We start from the raw sequence: 15624 nt of genomic DNA, 5'->3' as shown, positions 1-15624 counted from the left end.
GCTAAATGAGACTTCACACCCCTCTGCTTTCTCTTCTTTCTCCTCTTCCTCCCCTTTTCTTCTTTGCACTGTGGGTTTTTCGACGGTATTTCTCTCGGTGTCTTTTTGTCTTGCGCTCGCTCTATCTCCGTTCTGTTCACCTGGAAATGACTAAATAAAGTTCAGGGAGAGGCCAATTAAAGAGCACAGATGTCAGTAAATGAAAGAGATGATGAAAAACAAAAGCAGATTAGGAGGAAAACTGTGGAGCGAGTGAACCCCACATTTCTGATTGCTCTTCATGAACGTAATTCATTCCAGCAGGTGTTTGCAGGCTCAAAGCCACATTTAAAAAGAGAACAATGGTGTCAGCTATTGTTATAATTACGGTTTCAGTGGGTGAATAAGCGATCAGTGTAACCACCCACTCGCTGCCCACATTTGTTTTAATAAGAGGTTTGATGCAGCACCATTTCAGGCATTTAGCTCATTTCGCCCTGCAACAGCTGTGTCCTTAACATGATGATTCTAGTTACCATTGTCTAGCTGCAGAAAGAATAATAAGTATTATGGTTTGCCAGATGGACACATAGTAGGTGTTAGTCTGTTGATATAAATAAATAAAGGACCTACAGCAGACCTGTTTTTCACATTTGCAGAAGCTGCAGTGGAAAAGTTCATAAATATTCACTGGAATGGGTCGTAACTTTGATAGTGTGTTAAAACAACTGCAAAAAAAAACAAAAAAAAAAAAACAGATTTTACCATCTAGAAAACAAAATAAATGCTAAGTTGAGTAATATCACATAGTGAGCAACAATTCCTGTACAGTATACCATTAAGAATTTCTTTAAAAGCTTATCACTGTCTGTAAACACAACACTCAAACTTGGCCCCTCCAGTCCACACCGCCTGTACATATAGTTACTGTACTATCTAAGGGACATTAGGGGCCACGTCTTTAACCGCCTGGGAAACACAAGGTCGGGCGCTGGGCGCTAATTTTGTGCCTTTTTTGAACCAGCTTTCAAGAGCACAGCGGCAGATTGAGTCTGAGGTTGCTAAGCAACCTTAACAAGCATCTTATCATAGCCTGTTTACCTGAACCTGAGTGCAGAGCTGATCTTCTTCCAGAAGCTGTTATAAGTGTGTAGGCCTGTCTGTGGGACAGATGAAAAGCTCTGACAGCCCTGCACTAACATGATCAACATTTCCGTGTTTATCATGGACTGATATTTATGGAAGACGGGAAAGAGATCTGTTGACATGGCATGACATGGGGTGATGACAATGAATTTGAAGGTGCAAAACGGCCTTTTACATTTGCTGTAATGGAAGAGCTGATTCTTTAGCAAGCTAACCACAGGCACCTACATGTCCAACAGAAAACAGGCCAACGCTACGTCACTCCCCATCCTCTCTCTCAGTGCTCGCCAGCTAAACTGAAAGTCAATCCCAGATTCACTGGGACAAATGGTCACATGAGGGGTGAAGTGTTCCTTTAAAAAGTCTAATTTCTACATGATACCTTCATCTGTAGAGAGCTTTATTACAGTATATGTATGAAACCTTTGGATGTTTAAAAACCACTTCTACAAGCCCCAGAATGACTTAAGTCACCCAATAAACAATCTGATAGATAGCCAGTAGTTTAGTGCTTAAACTAAAAGTTCAAATGTGATCATTTATGTCCCCGAGCACCCTTCATGTTCTATCCTTGGAAGGAAATTTGTCCCTGCTATATTTGCGTATTTTCTGTGCTGTGTCCGCAAGTTTCATTGCTAATTCCTCTTGGCTGCTACTATCTAGGGTTGCAGCGATACACCAGTTTTGAGGTATATTGTTATATGAAAACTGATGATTATCATACTGCTTACATTTGCTTATCTACACTATTAAAAAAATACAACTGGACAGAAAATCTCACCTTTATTTTAGTTATTAAAAGTAAGACTTTTTACACAAACTTCCTTTAAAAGAAGGTTTCAAATTTCAGTTATTGTACCTTGAAAATTTCATACCATTGCAACCCTGCTACTAAGATTACCTGGTCACTGTCTTTTTATAAAGTCCTGACCTTATCTGCTTGCTGTGATTAGCTGGGGGCTACTCACCACTGCCTGAAGGCTGCAGCCCAGAAATGTCTTAAATACGGCAAAATAAGAAGAGAAGAAGAAAATACATGAGAACACGAGTCTCTGCAGATCAATACACCACTACACAGTTGCAGTGGGTCATAGGTGATGATTGAGAAGGATAACTTTTGTATGAGTTTGTGCATTGTTTTATAGGAAAATCCAGCAGAGTATACTTCTAAGTTTCTATGGCTAGAATAAAAGATAAGATTGTCTGGGAAAGGTCTTCATCAGTTGTCTTCTATAATATTGTAGAGAACAACTTGGGTTATTGGGTTGAAAGCCTCAGGGAAAAACCGACCCAGACCTTAGGTTGGGATTGTTTTGTCAATCAACCATACCGGTGTCTTTGCATGTTGTAGGCAACTCACCGACTCAACTGCTGACCTACCAACAAACTAGAATCACCGCCTCACCAGTCAGATTGTAGTTACAATTTCCACGTCTGCTCTGAATGCACCACACATACCTTAAACCCAGCAGCACAGAAGATCTATACGATCTGCACAGTTCCAAGGTGGGCACCCAAGATTAGTCTCACCAATTCAGTATCTCACAGAAAGTCTCCCCTTCTGTTCCCGAGATATGACACTGAATAATGGCCAGAAAAATGTTTAATGCAGAATATTATAACGGCACTGTGAAGGCAATCTGGAAATCCATCAGTAAAAAAAACAAAACAAAACAAAACAAAACAAAACAAAAACTTTTTCTTTTTCCTCCTTTACCTCTGGAGGCAGAGCCCGGAGTTTTTCGACTAACGGAAGTACAGGAGCCTCGGCGATCGCTCACGCCCTTCACTTCCAGTGGTGTCCCCGGGGAATCGCTGTGTTGTTTACAAATGCTTCGGGTAGAAACCCAGCAGAGTTTAGAGATATCACATTTTTCACGTCACTATATCACCGTGTAGACTACTCTGATGTTTGTTAAGTCTATAAACACAATGATTGAACAAACGTTACTATTTCTGTGTGCACATTTTGTAATTAATAACATGGTTATCGTAGATCAGCTGGGCTAACCGTTAGCTGTTAACGTTTGCCATTAGCAGTGTCTGTAATAACCATAGACTGAATAAAAATAAGGTAATAACTCAATAAACTGTCCGTGAATAAAATATTTTTTCCAGCAGATATCTTAGTTACAACATGATTGAGCTAGCAAAGCAGTTTTGTGTTGCTATGTGTGGTATTTATTGAGTTATGGGAAATCACGATGTCTAGAAAGCATCAGTGGCTGCAGCTGACAGGGATAGTTTGCAAAGCTAACATCAGGACATCATCTGTTAAAAGCCTCCCGTTGTCAGATACGACATGAAACTACTCCAGTTAGCTCAATCATGTTGTAACTCAGACATCCGCTGGAAAAAAATTTTTTTTTTCACGTTGACGAGACGGCATTTTGGGTGGAGCGGTCGCTATGGACGCGGAGCTTGCTCTTTCTGTAGGTACACATTTCCTGGGGACACCTGCACGTCTCGGCCACGCCCCCTCCATTGTGATTGCCGACAGATTCTACAATGTAAATTGCAGAATCTGTCTTGAGAGACTACTGTGAAGGTGACTTTGACCTTTTGCATGTATAATGTCAACATTTCATCAGTTTATCCTATTAGACATTTGTGCTGAATTTTGTCAAAATTAGCATTTGAATTTTTGAGATACGACCAAATTTAATGTTTCCTGAGGTCAGTGCCCTTGACATTTGAGTTTCAACCACCATATTCTAAATGGTTTATTCTTGAGTCCAAGTGGAAATTTATGCCAAATGGAAGAAGTTCCCTCAAGGTGTTCTTAAGATATCGCGTTCACGAGAATGAGACAGGCTCAAGGTCAAAGTGACGGCAAGAGTCTTATCTACCAGTTAGCTCCGCTGGTAGCTAAACTCTGGATACATCACCCCGTGTATTGTTCTGGAGCCGAGTGCACCAGCTGGGCGTACGCCTGGGTGTAACGTTACGTCCGACTTAGAACGGAAAGTTACGACCAGTTTAAGGTTAAGACGAGTGCACCAGTTAGACTTAAGCCCTGTGTGTCTTCCTCCTGGGTGTAACTTTTACGCCTAATGTGGAGCAGGCGTAAGTTGGAAACTCGGACTTGTAGCCATGGTAATTTTAACGGAATCAAACGGCCGGAAAAAACAAAGAAAGATGGCAAGACGTCTTATTTACTGGATGCTTAACGAGAGAGCATTTAGACGGGAAAGAGTCGTGACAGGACAAACCCGCTCGATGTGTATACAGAGAGTGAGCTGATAGAGAGGTTTCGTTTCGGCAGACAAGCACTCTTTGAGTTAATTGAAGAGCTCTCCCCTCAACTGCAGCATCGGTCTGACAGAAACTCGGCGCTGTCCCCCGCCCTGCAGGTGCTGATTGCGCTCAGGTTTTACGCCAACGGGGCCTTTCAAAATACAGTGGGGGACATGATCAATGTACACCGGACAACAGCATGCCGGGCAATTAGAAGAGTGTCCCTGGCCCTCCAACGGTTCGTAAGGAATAACATCCACCTACCCACGCAAGAAGAGGCCGCAAGGACCAAGCAGGACTTCTATTTAAAATCAGGCATACCCGGTATTGTCGGCTGCATTGACGGCACTCATGTTCGTATACAAGCTCCCTCTGAACATGAATATTTATACGTAAATCGGAAGGGTTACCACTCTATAAATGTTCAGCTTGTTTGTGACATGACCATCATCGACCTCGTAGCATGGTGGCCTGGGTCGACCCATGATGCCCGCATCCTGAGAGAAAGTGCCCTGTATCAGGACTTTGAGGCAGGGAGAGTGACTGGTCTTCTCCTCGGAGACAGTGGATACCCACTGAAGCGGTGGTTAATGACCCCTCTCATCGCACCGAGAACAGCACAAGAGCACAACTACAACATGAAGCACGCATCGACAAGAAATATTGTGGAGCGATGCATCGGGGTGCTCAAACGGAGGTCAGTATTTAGTTTATGGGCATAAACACCACTAAAAAAACACAAAAATCATAGTTTGGCATATGCAATGTGTATAGTGATGATGTTTATTATTTTTGCCCCATATGGATGTTTCGTTGCTTATAGGTTTCACTGCCTCCACGGTGAAATGAGAATGCATCCTGAGCGTGTCTGTGTTGTCATTGCTGCTGGTGCTACACAACATTTGCATCAAAAGAGGATCCTCTTCCGAGGCAAGAAGACGTGGTGCCGGAGGTGGATGAGAACCCTGCTCCTGCAATCCCTGAAGATATCAGCAGACGACTTGCCCGCAACCATATAATCAATAACTTGTAGGACTGATAACGTATTGTACAGAATGGAGTGAGAAAATGATGTAAATATTATAAATTAGTGCAACTTTATTTGTAAAATGAACTTTTATAGTCTAATCACTTTGATGTTTCAGTTGAATTAATTTGATTCTCTTGAATTTTTATAATCAGACACTGTTGTTTCAAATGATTTGTTTTTATTGTAATCTTCTTTATCAAAGCCTATTTTAAATAAATAAATAAACAAACAAACAAGTAATTAGTCTCTAAGTAATATAAATATAAATTATGGCTATAAATTGATCACATAAGTAATTTTATCATTACAAGGATATGGTGAACTATGAAACAGGAAACATGGAAAATAAATAAATAAATAGAACATGTCAATCAATCAATAGTATCTCATTAGAGTATGGTAAATGACAGACTGTCTTCAGAGAAGTTATGTCTATTCTCCTGTCTCTCCAGTAATTTAATTTCCAGTCTGAGTTTTGTCTTTTCAAGTTCCAACTTTTCATGCTCTGCTTTAAGTTTGGCAGTCTCGGCCTCCACACGAAGGATCTCCTTTTCAACAAGGATGCGCTGCAGCTCCGCTAAATCCTTCTTGCTCCGTTTTGGGAGGGGGGCAGCAGACTGATGTTGTGATCCCTCCTGCATCTCTGTGTGTGTGGTGAGGCACACTGTTGGGCTTCCCTCTTGTGTGGGGAGGTCGGCTGAGTCTGTAAAATTGCAACATTGTATTCAAAGTTTGTTGAGACAATATAGGCCGAACTGATGACTGTAGGAAAAAGTCACTTGTAGTATAAAGCTACTTTGTTAATCACCTACCACTCTGACAGCAGCTGACAGCTGTCACACCATAGTCTGTGCTGCAGCGGTCCGACACACACACATCAACGGCTGCTGACATTTCTGTACTGTCAATCCCGTTCAGACCCGTGAAGGTGGGGGAGTCCTCTCCAAACAGCTCGATTATGATAGCGCTGTAAGGTGATATCTTCGGGAGAGGTCCTCCCCCAGTCGGCGGGTTTTTGAGAATGGAAGAGTCTTTTTTGGCTCTTGACAAAAGATCCTTCCATTTTTTCCTGACCTCTTCCACTGTCCGCAGTCCTCCATCACAGTTATTGTTTATGGACGCAGTGATTGTTTTCCACGCCGACAGTTTGTGCCTGTTGGTGTTGGTGTTATTTAATCTTGCCGTGAGGATGTCCTTATGTTCTGAATATAATTCTATCAGCTTCCTAATTTCTCCATCTGTAAAATTTACCTTCCTTTTTTTTTGATTAGTGTTCTCCATATTGTTTCTTCTTCCAGCTGTGGGGACAAGTTTGAGAGCGCTTTGGGTAGAAGTGTGTTGCTTGGCAACAATCATCGATTCGCGTGTATTCACGTGGACGCGCATTGTAAGACCAGGCGCAGCTACGACCATTGTCAGTCAGGCTTGGTGCACGCGGTGTAAATTCCAGTCACAACGTCGGACGTAGTTAAGTCCGGCATAAGAGTTAAGACCTTCTTTTTTACGCCCAGCTGGTGCACTCGGCTCCTGATTGGTCGTAGTGTTATCCAATTGCGTGCAGTGATATTTTCAAATGCATGCTTGGTGCCGCCCCTCGAGTTGGGCCATTTGCATTACTCATAACCAGACCCTAAATCTTTCTAGATATTTGTGCCAAATGTGAAGAAATTCCTTCCAGGTGTTCCTGAGGTATCGTGTTCACAAGAATGGGACGGACCGACGGATCAATCGCTCAACAGACAGACAGACACACACAGATGGACGGACAACCCAAAAACGTAATGCCGCTGATCATGGCTACCACTGGCATGAAAGGAGGCATGAAAAAGCAGACTTTACATGTTGACAACTATTTTCTTGCCCAGTGCTGACATATCTTTGTTTTTTCTTACCTGACATGTCTTTTAAGTTGATATGGCTAACTTGTTGTCACCTCTTTAGAGATCCAGCACACAGGAGGCAACATTAGCATTCATTTGGAGTCATATTTCTGGCACCCAGATAAATATAGGTCTATTATTCATTCTGTTTGTCGTCCTGTTTTGGAATCCACTGTCCTCTAAGAAAAGTACCTGTTTTTTAGCTGCTAAATGCTGTGCTATGTTCACCAGCTAGTTGTTAACTGTGTCCGTTGGCCATTTGGTGTTGGGCAGGTTGCAGACAGCAGGATTTTGGAGCTTTATTTGCTAAAAAACTGCTTATTGCAGCCAAAAACTTTGCTACAGCAGCTACAAAGCTCAGTCAAGCTGAGGGGAGCTGCAGAGTGGAGGTTTAATTCTCTGTGAGTTCATCACTACAAGCAACACATTTCACATTACACGTAACCAACTGATGCAAAAAAAAACAAACTAATAATTATAACTGCTTTGTTAGATTTAACATAATGTTTTGTATACCTAACGTGTGCAACATCCACAACCATCCATATGGTCCTTTTACTTCTGCTGTGTCCTCCTCTCCAATGCACCTATACACGTCTTAAGGTCACACAAAATGCTGCTGTCACAGTTGTGGAAAAAAGGTACTTATCCTGTCTGCTTTACACAACCTCTCAATGAATGCCAAATGTGACTTGAAGGCGCTTTCTATACATATAAAGTAGTTCATGTGTTTGCACGGCGCTGTTTTTATTCTGTTCTGGCTGGACACTATCACCATCCTTGGCTCTTCCTTCCTCCTCGTCACGCACACATTTCTTTTTTCTTTGATGACCTTGATGAACAATGCTTAATGCTGTCATTTCAATGTAGCCTACTTAAAGTGCGCTGTACGTTTGACTTCACTTTTACAGAGCATTCCTCTCTCTTAGGCCCACTTTACAGTTCCCAGCATTATTTTTTCCTATAAAGCTTTTATAGTTCTTTATTATTCACCAGGGGGATTTTAAGGTGAAAGGCTTTCATTTTCATTAGGTGTTCCATAATGTGAACATCGTGAACCTCTTAGAAAAACAAAGAATTAGATTAAGGGCTACACTAAACTCTGTTTGAAATGACAGTGAGAGTGACACTTTAAAAAGTAAGGGGGAAAAAAACACAAAACTGGTGAAAAAGCATAATGAAACCACTGTCAGAGATAACCTTTGTCAGTTAAGTGTAGACTTTGAATTGAATTGAGCTCCTCTTTTGCCTTATGTGAAGTGTTTTGTCATCTTTATGAAGACATTTGGTGACATGTCGTCTACTCACAATGGTTCAGTTCAATGGTAAATCAATGTAGAATGAAATAAATCTTCAGTTTAAAGATTTCACCTCTCTGCTTGTGCCAAGACATTGTGTAGAACAGGTGTGATTGAGATGTGCGGTGCCTCGCAGCTTCGCTCACTCAAAGCTGAAGACCTTGCTTTTTAAAGAGATGAAGGAGAGAGAATGACATTCAGAATAGCTATAAAGTAGACGTTTAACGCTTGACTGATTGTGCCGATTGAGGCGAGGACATCAAATAATATGATGTGCCATACCATGGCTGGTTTCAATCATAGAAAAGGTCATAGGTTTACCTACTCTGACAAGTAGGCTTTACACCTCAAATGATGGGTTTAAGCAGGAAAAGGGTGTCTTTTTGCTCTACCATGGGTAACATCTCAGAATAAATGATGAACGTACTTGTTCATATATGCATGATTTTCCAACACTGTAGCAGGAATCAAACTATTTGAATTAAACGGGTTAAAATGCATTTCTGACATTTTCATCTGTTTTTTTTTTTCTAAAGTGGACATAGACATTTTTTTTTAAGTGATGATCGCACAATGTTATGGCTAAAAACAATGACAACATAAGCGTTAAGACTAGTTCCCCATGAGCCTTGCTTTCAGTATGAAAATCTGTGTGCTGCAAGGTATGATCTCCCGGGCATTACGCAACCTAATAGCTATTGGTAGCTATCCCCTGTTGCCAAGGAGTATCAGCATATAGCCTCTTCTACACTGCCTGTTTAAGGCAGGAATATCACACCGTTATGCCGCCTTGCCGTACTGTATCTAAGGTACGACTTCAGAATAGGGGGACAGAGTGGTCTCACCTTTAAGCTGCCATGGGAGGTAGTAATGGTGGAAAGCCTGTTTCTACAGGTCTTTTTCATACGGACATGTAAAGAGTGTCTGTACAAACAGGACAGCTGGCAGGACAGGTGCAACAGGTTTCAACAACGTTTTATGTGTGCAACCCAATGCCATGGATTTAAAAAGTAGCTGTTAGCAGTTAGCTACTAACTCAAAGAAAACAACAGCGGCCTTAAATATCCACAAATTGTGAAAACAATGAGGTCCGGGAGCTCCTTACCCTCCGAGCAGAGGATGACATCAGCCACCATATAACAGAGACAGTAAATGAGTGCTATTGCCATTGTTATTGTTTATGAAATGCTGCTGATGTGTATGGTGTATGTCTAAATAGAGGCCGACGCTGTTATGTAGCGTCACACCGTCACATCTCTTTTGATTCCGCGGTGCCGGCATGTTGTCTGTAATCACACACTGGAGTGACATGATGCCACCATCGTTTGGTTTTAAAAATGCAAAGACAGTACAAAGAGACTTTGTAGTTACTCTATAGTGTGATCTGTTAGAAAGCCTATATCTTTGTATAATAAGTCAGCCTGCCTACTGCATGACAAATCTGTAATTTACTCTTTTCTCACCTCAGTGACATCATCAGACATGCAGTCTTAACAAGCTGGCAATGTGATTATTTAATGATTTCCTCTGATCTGAGGTGACAACGTCATCATGTTAGGTCAAAGTGCAAGGGTCGGGGTCAGCTAAACTTGGGGAGAGATTGGAGAGGTTGGTAGCAGGAGCGAACAACAGTACAGTCTGGCTGAATGAGCTGAGGAAGACCACAGAATTGCCAGGACAGTTTTGGAGCTGATTTTCAGATCCATAAAATTAGCCTACTTGTACTGTATGTGAGGAACGTCCACTGCAGGGGCATCACCACTGAGATGGAGTTTTAAACTTTAAGTCCCTAGTCATGAGGCGGATGACAAGCAAATGTACAATATGCCCACAGGATGTTCAGTGACTTCAGCTAAGAGACATCTGGATGCCAGATACCATTCAAAATAAATTATCAGTAATTTTGGCACATGCTGTCCAGAGAGAAATTGTGGCTGAGGAGAAGGAGCGCACATTCTGTGAACTAACCGCTGATGGAACCACTGATGTAAAATATGTCTGAGCAGTTTTCCTGTCGCTCCTAAAATATTAAACTACTAAATAAACTACTGTTATAATAAAGTTAAATAAAGCAGATTAATAAAATGATATGACAATTTATATTCAATGTTGTGATAGTCATTTTATCATCCCACGTGGAACAAGCTGCTATGAACACTATATCGCCCACTCCTATGTGTAGCACCCCTTTGCGAAAATATGTTCCTGAGCACATGTTTAAGGCTTTTAATTTTATTTCTGCTTCATCATTGTTTTACAATAATTACATTTTTTTGAGCATGCTGAACTTGGCTTCAACAGATGCTATATTAGCAAGGATGAGATAAAACCTTATTAAATTTCTTCAATAAAATGTTGCTCATAGATCATATTGCAGATTAATGATTAACTGTCTCATGGTTTTAAATAAAAAATGGCATTAAAGTGCATTAACTGCTAAAATATGTTGTGGAAATTTCATTGAACTTTCACAGTCCTGACCTGAACGCACACACAAACAAACACACACTGCTATACACGTCCACATCTGGGAGCTGCCCACTATAATCACCAATCTTCTGCCATTAGCTGCTGAGCAGTTCCACTGGAGCAATTTAGGGTTTCTTCCCAGCTCAAGGACAACTCAGCAGCAGTTGCTGAGGGAGCAGTGAGCCCTATTTCATTTATTCTCTCAACCCAAACTGGCAACCTTTCAGTCATCGGCCCATTCCCTAACCTCCAGCTCTGACTTAATCTATTTCACAAACACTTCACTTTACACTTCTACAGCCGCAGCTGAGCAGCCGCAGTGCAGTCACAACCTATTGTGACCGCTTAGCAGCTCTCCACTGAAGCACCAAGGGGTTAATTGCCATTTTCAAGGACATCTTGAAAGAAGCTGCTCTTTTCGGCTGCAGCTGCTCAGACTGTGCCTGTGACATAATTACTGATAATAACTTAGCACAACTACCAAGCAGATAGGGATAAAAACGTGTTGTGACAACTGGCTGAGATGAAAATAAGAAGAGAGGAAGAAAGACGGAGACATAGGCAAATTAGCTAAACAACATATTTTTCTGTCATTTCTTTAAAAATGTCTACTTTAATTCTAAAAACTGTGATGAGGTCTGTCTGCTGTCATCCTTCCATTATCTCACTTTTTTTCTCTGAATATAATTGAAAAAGAAGGAATAATGACAGTCTGAGTAACTGCAGTGGGTTGATGTGATGAGTTCATGTACAGTATTTCCTTACAAAAGCCTGCCTACACACTGAAACCTCAGAGATGCAGAAGGCAAGGCACTGTCTTCCTTTTTGTTTTTGCATCTCTTTGTCTGCACATACAGTGCTTGCATTTATACACACACACAAACACACACACACACACACACACACTGATCTCCAATGATGAGTAATGGGCCATTCAGCACATTGATATGATGCTGCAACATGGCCGAAAATGACAAAGACTACCATCGTTATGCTCCATCATTCATATCCATGTCTCATTTAGGGCTGCAGAAACCCCATTATGTCCGGCCGGTCCTTTCATTTACACTGAAAGATCTATGACAGATTTTGTAGATCATTATGCAAGGAGCATAAGCAGGGTATATGTAGAGATATGGTGCTACTAACCAGACGCTGACATTACAATGACCTTAACTAATAAACCACAGAGAAGCAGGATGAAATCTTCAGCAGTGTATTGCTGCAACCGAGATACTAAAAAAAGCTGTTTCTCTCTTTATAACAAGAACATTTTATGTAATATTAAGAGTTTTTCTGAGTACAACAAGGTGCATTCAGGATATAATGATATTTTCTTTTGTTTAAACAAGAAATATTTCTCTTTACCAACAGCATGTCGGCTTTTCACTTGCATTTGCGACTAAAAACAGGTGTGTGCGAACTGTAAAAAATATTTAGGGGCACATGTGCGCATAAAAAAAAAAATCAGCCGAAGCAGCCTCTATTTTTGTCAGTAAAAAAATATGATAATCTAACCGCAAATGTTGGAGGAACCCGCCTTCCCTCTTCCCCGTGTCATACGGTTATGGGCGGTTTTCCAAGCCACTGTCGGCACAATGAATATAGGGCCGGGCTCCACCGGGCACGTCAGCGGCGCGACACGTCTGCAGTGCAAGTCCCGTAGCAGCTCGCCCCCCTGTTAATCAATTACAGCGGCTCCACCGGCAACGGGAGCGGCGCGACAACCCCCGTCTGTCGCGCGACAACTCTATTTTATGCGGCTCTTCTATTTTTGTCGCACTACGCTCCCCAACGCGATCTCCAGCAGATAAAAACTACATGCTGGCCTGGTGGACTGATAGTAAGTGCTGGAGCGGATCACTGGAATGGACTGCTTGAATCACAGAGCGCTGGTCTGGCCGGAAAACTTGGATCGGAGTCCGTGAAAACTGGATCGGAGTTCTTGGATCGGCATTTTTCCATGCAGACCAATCCGATGCACATTTTTTGCTAATATCGGCGGCCGATACCAATCAGAATATCAGATCGGGAAATCCCTACTGCAGAATACAGTAGAAACAGAAACAGCCCCGCTTATCCAACTTTCAAATGCCTTTATACTGTTGAGTGTGGCCATCTGTTCGTTTGTGTGCGTATACAGTACAGGCCAAAAGTTTGGACACACCTTCTCATTCAATGCGTTTTCTTTATTTTCATGACTATTTACATTGTAGATTCTCACTGAAGGCATCAAAACTATGAATGAACACGTGGAGTTATGTACTTAACAAAAAAAGGTGAAATAACTGAAAACATGTTTTATATTCTAGTTTCTTCAAAATAGCCACCCTTTGCTCTGATTACTGCTTTGCACACTCTTGGCATTCTCTCCATGAGCTTCAAGAGGTAGTCACCTGAAATGGTTTCCACTTCACAGGTGTGCCTTATCAGGGTTAATTAGTGGAATTTCTTGCTTTATCAATGGGGTTGGGACCATCAGTTGTGTTGTGCAGAAGTCAGGTTAATACACAGCCGACACTGTTAAAATTCATATTATGGCAAGAGCCAATCAGTTAACTAAAGAAAAACGAGTGGCCATCATTACTTTAAGAATTGAAGGTCAGTCAGTCCGGAAAATTGCAAAAACTTTAAATGTGTCCCCAAGTGGAGTCGCAAAAACCATCAAGCGCTACAACGAAACTGGCACACATGAGGACCGACCCAGGAAAGGAAGACCAAGAGTCACCTCTGCTTCTGAGGATAAGTTCATCCGAGTCACCAGCCTCAGAAATCGCAAGTTAACAGCAGCTCAGATCAGAGACCAGATGAATGCCACACAGAGTTCTAGCAGCAGACCCATCTCTAGAACAACTGTTAAGAGGAGACTGCGCGAATCAGGCCTTCATGGTCAAATAGCTGCTAGGAAACCACTGCTAAGGAGAGGCAACAAGCAGAAGAGATTTGTTTGGGCCAAGAAACACAAGGAATGGACATTAGACCAGTGGAAATCTGTGCTTTGGTCTGATGAGTCCAAATTTGAGATCTTTGGTTCCAACCGCCGTGTCTTTGTGAGACGCAGAAAAAGTGAACGGATGGATTCCACATGCCTGGTTCCCACTGCGAAGCATGGAGGAGGAGGTGTGATGGTGTGGGGGTGTTTTGCTGGTGACACTGTTGGGGATTTATTCAAAATTGAAGGCACACTGAACCAGCATGGCTACCACAGCATCCTGCGGCGACATGCCATCCCATCCGGTTTGCGTTTAGTTGGACGATCATTTATTTTTCAACAGGACAATGACCCCAAACACACCTCCAGGCTGTGTAAGGGCTATTTGACCAAGAAGGAGAGTGATGGAGTGCAGCGGCAGATGACCTGGCCTCCGCAGTCACCGGACCTGAACCCAATGGAGATGGTTTGGGGTGAGCTGGACCGCAGAGTGAAGGCAAAGGGGCCAACAAGTGCTAAACACCTCTGGGAACTCCTTCAAGACTGTTGGAAAACCATTTCAGGTGACTACCTCTTGAAGCTCATGGAGAGAATGCCAAGAGTGTGCAAAGCAGTAATCAGAGCAAAGGGTGGCTATTTTGAAGAAACTAGAATATAAAACATGTTTTCAGTTATTTCACCTTTTTTTGTTAAGTACATAACTCCACATGTATTCATTCATAGTTTTGATGCCTTCAGTGAGAATCTACAATGTAAATAGTCATGAAAATAAAGAAAACGCATTGAATGAGAAGGTGTGTCCAAACTTTTGGCCTGTACTGTATGTGTGCGTATATGTGTGTGTGTGTGTGTGTGTGTGTGTGTACAGACAGGTCTGGGATTATGATCTCATTGTCCCAATAGGTTTGATTTCTCGGGAACCCTAAGTGTTATCTGTTCCGTTTGATTTCTGAGAATTGGAGCTGCGCACGAACCTCAATTTATCAAAACAACTCCTTTATCGGAGTTTTCCTAGCATTCCGAACGTCACTTAACTCAAAAGCAACTTCTTAAAAGGATTCTTTCCTATTGCCAAACCTAGCCTATCTGTTCCAACAGTCAGGACACCCTGACCCCAAAATGTTCTACTCCATTTGATTTTCCAGAGCTTGACTACGCAAGAACTACTCAACTTACCAAAACCACCTCTAAGGAGTCCTTTTTATTGCCAAATCTGACATTTGATCAACTGCTTCCAAAACCTTATGCAACTGACATTATTTTCACCCTTGATATAGGGTGATACATTATCTGCTTCTACGTTTTCAGTTAACACTAATGAGAAAATGTTGAATAGTCATCACATGTTACATTCTGTGTCTCCCACCAAGGTCCCATAAAACCATTCACTGCTCAGTAAAACTCATTAAGAAATAATATAGAACAAAAAAATGTCAATAGTAACAAATTAGAGAGCACCTCCCCACCACACACACACACACACACACACACACAATCGTCTCCATAGACTGCAAGGTCTTTCCTTCGCGCTCAGATCTTTTTTTCATTAAAAGAAGTTTCTTGTTATAATGAGATAAGTTAGCCTGTTGCTATAACAAGAAAAGTTTCTTGTTGGAACTAAGTAAGTTAGTATATCACAATAATGAGAAAAAT

At 41.8% G+C, this 15624-nt stretch overlaps 1 protein-coding gene across 1 annotated transcript in view; it reads right to left on the bottom strand.

The window, feature by feature from the left end:
- The window catches only part of LOC125897056 (neurexin-3b), a 566367-nt gene that overhangs the window by 544080 nt on the left and 6663 nt on the right, over positions 1 to 15624 (bottom strand). The gene's annotated exons all lie outside the window — the stretch shown is intronic.

This window comes from Epinephelus fuscoguttatus, linkage group LG11 (assembly GCF_011397635.1).
Source record: "Epinephelus fuscoguttatus linkage group LG11, E.fuscoguttatus.final_Chr_v1".
Taxonomy (NCBI): Eukaryota; Metazoa; Chordata; class Actinopteri; order Perciformes; family Serranidae; genus Epinephelus; species Epinephelus fuscoguttatus.
This window is presented reverse-complemented; position numbering and strand designations above follow the sequence as displayed.